Below are 6,823 nucleotides of genomic sequence, written 5' to 3' on the forward strand. Positions count from 1 at the left end.
AAGGTGAAAGGTAGTGTGACACTGTGGAGACAAACACACATTTGTTGTAAGAAGAAAAAAGAAAAGCTATGTAATCTTAATCTATGTTTCTTCCGATGGTCAAAGGATTTTAATGGCTAATGCAATATCTAGAAACCTAGGCCAGTATAATGCTAATAAATACATAAGAAGGTCTAATGAGATTATTATTGTACCCATCAAAATTCACTAAAATGTATTTAAAAATAGAAATTATCCATTAATGAAGCTGTCGGAAGAAACTAATTTTCTATTTCATCAAAAGATGAGCTGTTCCAAACCATCTGTCAAACGATTCAAGTCTCTGGTAGGTTTTAAAAGGTTTCAGATCTTTTGACAGCAAAATTAAAATCTTCATCATTACAATTTGATTCATCTTATTACAACCATTGTGAGGTCGAGTTTTCAGAGCAATGGTATATTGTACTCTCACTGTATAATCCAGCCATTAATTGAATTTGCAAGGTCTGTGGGAGATTATTGTAATTAAATTAGAATGATTAGTTTATTCATGTCATCTTATTCTGGCCCCTGGGGCTGTTTTTCTTCTTTTACTCCTATCAGCCTCACAGATGCTCTTTCATTTTTTTTTTTTTTTTACTTTACGCCAGATCTCTCTCTCTCTCTCTCTCTCACGCTCTCTCATATTTTTTCATCAGGTCTTTGGTTTTTCTCTCCTTCCATTTCGCTTTCTGGCCAACTAAAAATCAGCCTTTACTTTCTCTCTCTCTCTTTCTCTATCTTTCAGTATGTGTTTGAGTAAATATTGAGGAAGGGTTTTAAGTAGCTGTTGGATTGTGTGCTAGTAACTTTATCTTTGTGAACCCAAGCTGTGCTAATCTCCGTTGTTGACGTCACATTCACCTATCCCTGCCTCGGCCCTTTCCCAGTGTCACGCCGATCTGGAGAAGCTATTATAAATGGCTATACATGGAAACACTTTGAATGTGTTAGTGCACAAGAGTTCTGCATTGTTCACAGTTCTGAGGCAAAATATCGTTACAGAAAGTACGAGACAGAAAAAAAAATATTCACACATATTTGAATTTGATGAGCAGAGCTATGCTAATGACTAGCCCCTGGACTCTTTTGGTTTCCAGGTAACTGCTATCCTAATTGGTTTTCATAGGTCTTCGTCGTCATACTCATCCTCTTTCTTGCTCACTCTCTTCGCCTTTCTTTTCTCCTGCATTGGACTGCTTTTCGTTTGATGCCTTTTTTTTTCCTTTGAGCATTCGAGAACCTTTTTGTGGATCCTTCAGGTTGGATCATAAACTAGAGAGAGCCCATCAATATTGATGATTCGTTACGAAAATCAGGCCAGCGGCTCATGGCAAAGGAAAAATAGCTCTCAGCCCAACAGTACTGAATTCTGCCCACTGTTATTCCCAGATTTGTCAATCTATTCCATCACGTCACAGTTCATAAACAGACAGAATTTGTGGCATAATGTCTGTTACAACAGGAAGCAATCTCCCAGATTGTAGACACATCCATCCAAACTGTAAAGATTCGTACGATAGAAGGTTTGAAAGCAGAAAACAGTACGCAACTCTGTCTCATGCCAACATGCATAATATTAATCTTGTGATTATTCTTTTCACACTGTATTTTAATGTATACATCCAAGTGACTTACTTTAATTGTGATTTATTTATTTAGCTTTTTTTGTTGCCATTTTATGCACCTTTTTATTTAGCCTTTATATTTAACTATTTAATTAGTTTGCACCTTTTTATTTTGCAATTGATTTATTTGCAATTTATTATGCAGTTTATTTTCTCTATATTGTCATATTAAACATATTTATTTATTTTTTAATAAAAAACAAAGAACAAACCAATAGAGCTTTTAACCTGGAAGATTCCGTTAGGAAGTGGACATACCATCCATTATCTTCCTCTGTGTGCCGTTCTCAACCCAAAGTCCCATCCAACAAATTTGCGCATAATAATCTGTGCTAGTTATTCACTTTAATGAACATGTTGTGTATCCTAAGTAATGCCGGTCTGTAATTGTTGTTGTGGGCTTCCTCTCATTGCGCTCCTGAGGCTGTAGTGTTATTCCTGATTTCACACCTCACCGCGTGTTTATTAAAACTCCCAAAAGAAGGGTTAGTGTTTGGCTTCATGCTGCATGGACAGATTTCATGGTTTGCAGTATTGTTTATTTAAATATCTGAATTTTTAAAGTTTCTAGATAAACTTCAAGGGTTAGTTCACCCAAAAATGAAAATTCAGTCATGAATTACTCACCCTCATGTTGTTCTACACCCGTAAGACCTTTGTTCATCTTCAGAACACAAATTAAGATATTTTTTGACAAAATCCGATGGCTCATTGAGGCCTCCATTGACAGCAAGATAAGTGCTAAAGACATATTTAAAACAGTTCATGTGACTACAGTGGTTCAACCTTAATGTTATGAAGCGACGAGAATACTTTTTGTACACCAAAAAAACAAAATAACGACTTTATTCAACAATATCTAGTGATGGGTGATTTCAAAACACTGCTTCATGAAGCTTCGAAGCTTTACGAATCTTTTGTTTCGAATCAGTAGTTCAGAGTCACATGATTTCAGTAAACGAGGCTTTGTTACATCATAAGTATTTTGAAATTTCAATGGTTCACGTAACTTTGGCAGACATCTTTTTTTTTAACTATAAGACATATAAGGTGCGCTCAAGAATATTAATTGTTATTTATATGTTGCATGCAAAAAATGTATTTCATCAAAATATGTATATACAATATACCGAAGCCCGAAGAGGCCATGCATTATTATTTTTGTCTTTTTTTTTTTTTTTTTTCTTGTGATCACTGTATTACAAAGTTGTTTAACTGTGATTTTTCATGATTTTCTTTTACCAATTTGTCTGGTCGTTCAAAGTCTCTTGAGTTGACTGGCAGTAAAACTGACCACATATTCAGAGTCACTATAGTTTTGCCTCCTTCACAAGTGTCAGACACTGAACTTGAACTGCTTTATCACTGACAGACATTGAGCAGCTTTTATATTGCACTTAGAAATGGCTTTTGTGACCTCCAGAACAAACTAAAACAAGATCGTGAAGAATAACGACTTTAGGTCGAATTCACATAAAACAAAACAAAACAAAAAAATCTGGATCTGGAGAAAACAGCTCTCCCGAGGTCACAAAATAACAAAATGAAGACAGAAACAAATAATAATGCATAGTTGCCCTCTTATCATCAGATTACATGCATATTCGTTTAATAATACAGGCCAGCTTTTAAGTGACCGTAGGCCGTGACATGATCCAAGGAAATAACTCAAACTAGTGGTCTGATGTTCTGTTATTTATTCACTGCATACATTTCAGAAATTTCAACTATCTTCTTCTTTTTTCTCTTTACTTTTTTATTGACCTCCTGTACTCCTGCCCTCTTTAGCATGTTTATATGCCCTCTTATGTTTCACTCTTTTTGTCATTTTCTTTCTGCTTTTCTCTCTGTTATGTTCTCCCTTTGCTGTCTGATGTGCTGTGGGGCGCCACCGCTGGTTTGTTTTGAATTATGTTATTAACGTTGGGTTGAGCGGGAGCTCACAGCCGAAATTAGAGCGGTTTCATCACTCTCTCCAAGGTTATCCTCAGGCAGGCTGTGCAAGAGGCCGGATTGGGAGATGAGAGGAAAGAGAGAAAAAAAGAAGAGGGTGGTTAGGGACGTGAAATAATATATATAAAGACAAAGAGAACAAAAGGGGGAGCGGACGTTGCTGTCAGATACGACATTGTAATCGTTCTGCTTTACGACGATCATTTCAGCTCATTTGCATGTTATGGAATGTCAGGTTTAATTGTGATTCTGGACAGATTTAATGCCAATTATGTCCACATTTTCAGAGAGAAAGTGAGAAAAACTTTGTAGCAGTAGACGTTTAAAGTTCACACTGACACTATTTAAGTGCAATTTATTGTATAGTTACACTGTTTCAGTAATTCTGTCACCTCTTTCTCTCTCATTCCATCTATTTCTCCGTTTCCCTATGGAATATTGCCTCCTGTTTTCCCCGCTTCTTGCCATGGGCACTGAATACAAGTATGCAAATAGAGTGATAACATAGACTTTCATGTCGTGCTCATGTCATCCCCCCTGTCAATCAGCAGTCAAAACAAGATGAGACCTGAGACGACAGTCACTTTAGCCCTCTGAGCTCAGGAGCCAAACTCAGTGCTTTCTTTCTAATTTATTCAGGTTTTTTTTGTTTTTTTTTTGTCAGATGTCAGAAAACCACAATAAATGCCACCATTGTCATCCATACACTATATCAATATGACACACACGGAAAATAAACAATGTAAAAATAGAGAAATAAATGATAAACCTGAAATGAACCAGAGAAAAGTCCACTGTATGTCTGACATGTAATACAGCTTCATCCAGTTCCCGGGAGTGTATATAGATTGTATATAGTATCTGAATTCATATATATATATATATATATATATATATATATATATATATATATATATATATATATATATATATATATATATGTATATTTATAAATATTCATTTATTTATATATGTATGTGCAGTATATGTCTGTTCAGTACATTTTGTACCACATTTCATTATACAATTTCTTGCTTGCAGAGGCTGCTAGCTCAGTTCTGGTTCTATGGATTGACCAGGTGTCCGATGCTCCATCCAAGCCCGACAGGCCAGCCAAGGAGCCTGTCGCTATGACAACTGAAGAGTTCCTCCACTTCAACTTTTATCCTTGTCTTGGCAACGCCCAGCAGTGCGTGACAGTGTAGCCTTTTTATCCCTCTTCTGTAGTCAGAGGGAGATTCTGAGTTGTTTTGGACGCATTTCCCTTGGATATAGTGGTATCTAGTCCTGTAGGAGACTGTGTAATGTATGGGTATAAACAGATTTGTAGCCCGCTTTGTGGGTAAGTAGCATTCAAAGTGGGACTATTACCTGAAAGCAATTAGAAACAAATTAAAATTGATTTCTAAACTGTACGTTTTTGTGCAGCACTGTTGTGCTCATGTTCAGCGGTTTAATATAGACACACAATAGTCAGCGAACTCTCGTACGAGAGCACCAGGGGAACACTTAATGTTCTGTTATTAGCTATGTGTGAGTGTAGTATAAAGGAGGGATCCACAGCACTCTGTGGCCATGAGAAGAGTGAAGGGAACCACTGGGGGATTGCTGAAGATGTTTCTTGAGGATCAGACAGAAAGAGAGAGAGTAGGAAAAAGAGAAGGAAGGAAGATTGTGAAAACAAGGATGGAAGGAAGAAAGTACAAAAGAAAGAATGAATGAAAATTGAGGCAAACAAATGAAAAGAAGTGAACAAACAAAAAACAGAAAAAGAGAAAGAATGATTGACAAAAGTAACATTCTTTCTGTTTCAGACAGAGATAGGGAACAGTAGGAAAGCAGGAAAGAAGATAGAAAAGAAAGTGAAAGAAGGAACAAGAAAAAAAGGATGGAAGGAAGAAAACAGATGAAAATGAACAAACAAAGAAAAGTACTTTAACAGAAGAAGGAACGAACAAATGAATGTGAAAACAAATGTCAAAGAGCAAACAACAGGAAAAGAATGAGAGACTAACGATTGAAACGAACAAAATGAAGTTGAACGATTGAAATAGAACTAACAAATGAAAAAGATTCAAGAATGAACAAACGAAAGAGTGAGACTGAAAGAAACGAAAATGAATGAAACAAACAATGAAGTCAAACGATTGAAAAAGAATGAACAAAAAAGAACTAATGAAAAAAGAAAGCGAAAGATTCCTGCAAAGTTGAGCAATTACACTGTTGTGTGTGTGCGTGTCCGTGCGCGTGTGTGTGCGCACTTCTGTGCAGGCGGTAGTGTAGTTAAGCTGCAGGAGATTAGGAAGCTCAGTCCAGACCAGCGCCTGAGGGAGAAGAGAGCAGACACTGTGAGCCCCAGTGCTCAGTTCACCAGCAGGGCAGGCAAGACATGCTGCACTGGGCAAAGCCTGGAGCACCGACAGAGGTGTTTTATTTTAAACGTGTCTGTTCTGAGAATTAGACGGAGGCAAATTTGATATGACTAGACTGGCCCAACATTTCGACATGGCTGCATGTTTAAGAAGCAATCGAGAGAGATCAAACCATCACAGTCTGGATCAAACGTTCAGTTACACAGATCAGACACAGACCTGTTAGAGGAGTCACGGGTGACTCTTCTGCCTGCTTTAGCAATTACTAGGTACAAAATAAACACTGAGAAGGAGTTGCAGGAATTTGTTTAAGTCGGATTGTAAGAATGATAGATGTAAGTGATGTAAAAATCAACTAAGTTTAATGTCTTTATCTATGATGTGTAACGTTTTTATTCAACTTCATGTGTAATTTTGGACCCTAAGCACTTGTCATTAGAGTAGGATGACAGTGTTACACAGGCTATTGTCAATGTATTTTACTGCCTCTTTCCTTGTATGTAAAACAATACATTTCAGAATAGATGGAGATAAATAGTATGTCTTTTAAGAACATGGTTAAACTGATCTATCCAGCAGGATATTTCCGTCTTTGTAACGCTCTAAATTGCGTGGAAACCCACAGGGATATATTCACCATACTGAATTTAACTTCAGGCAAAGAGGGTTTTTTTTTTTCTTCGTGGGCTCATAAAAAGCTTCTTCCCCCCAACTCTCTCGGTGAGACGACACTTTGATGTTCCATATTGTGCTTTTATGTTACTCTGTTTAGCATCCTGAGTTTGTTTTTCAGTCCTTTTTCATGATTCTTTCCTTTTCCACTCCTCTACATTCATTCTGTCCCTTCCTCTT

The sequence above is a fragment of the Chanodichthys erythropterus genome, chromosome 3, assembly GCF_024489055.1.
Source record: "Chanodichthys erythropterus isolate Z2021 chromosome 3, ASM2448905v1, whole genome shotgun sequence".
Taxonomy (NCBI): Eukaryota; Metazoa; Chordata; class Actinopteri; order Cypriniformes; family Xenocyprididae; genus Chanodichthys; species Chanodichthys erythropterus.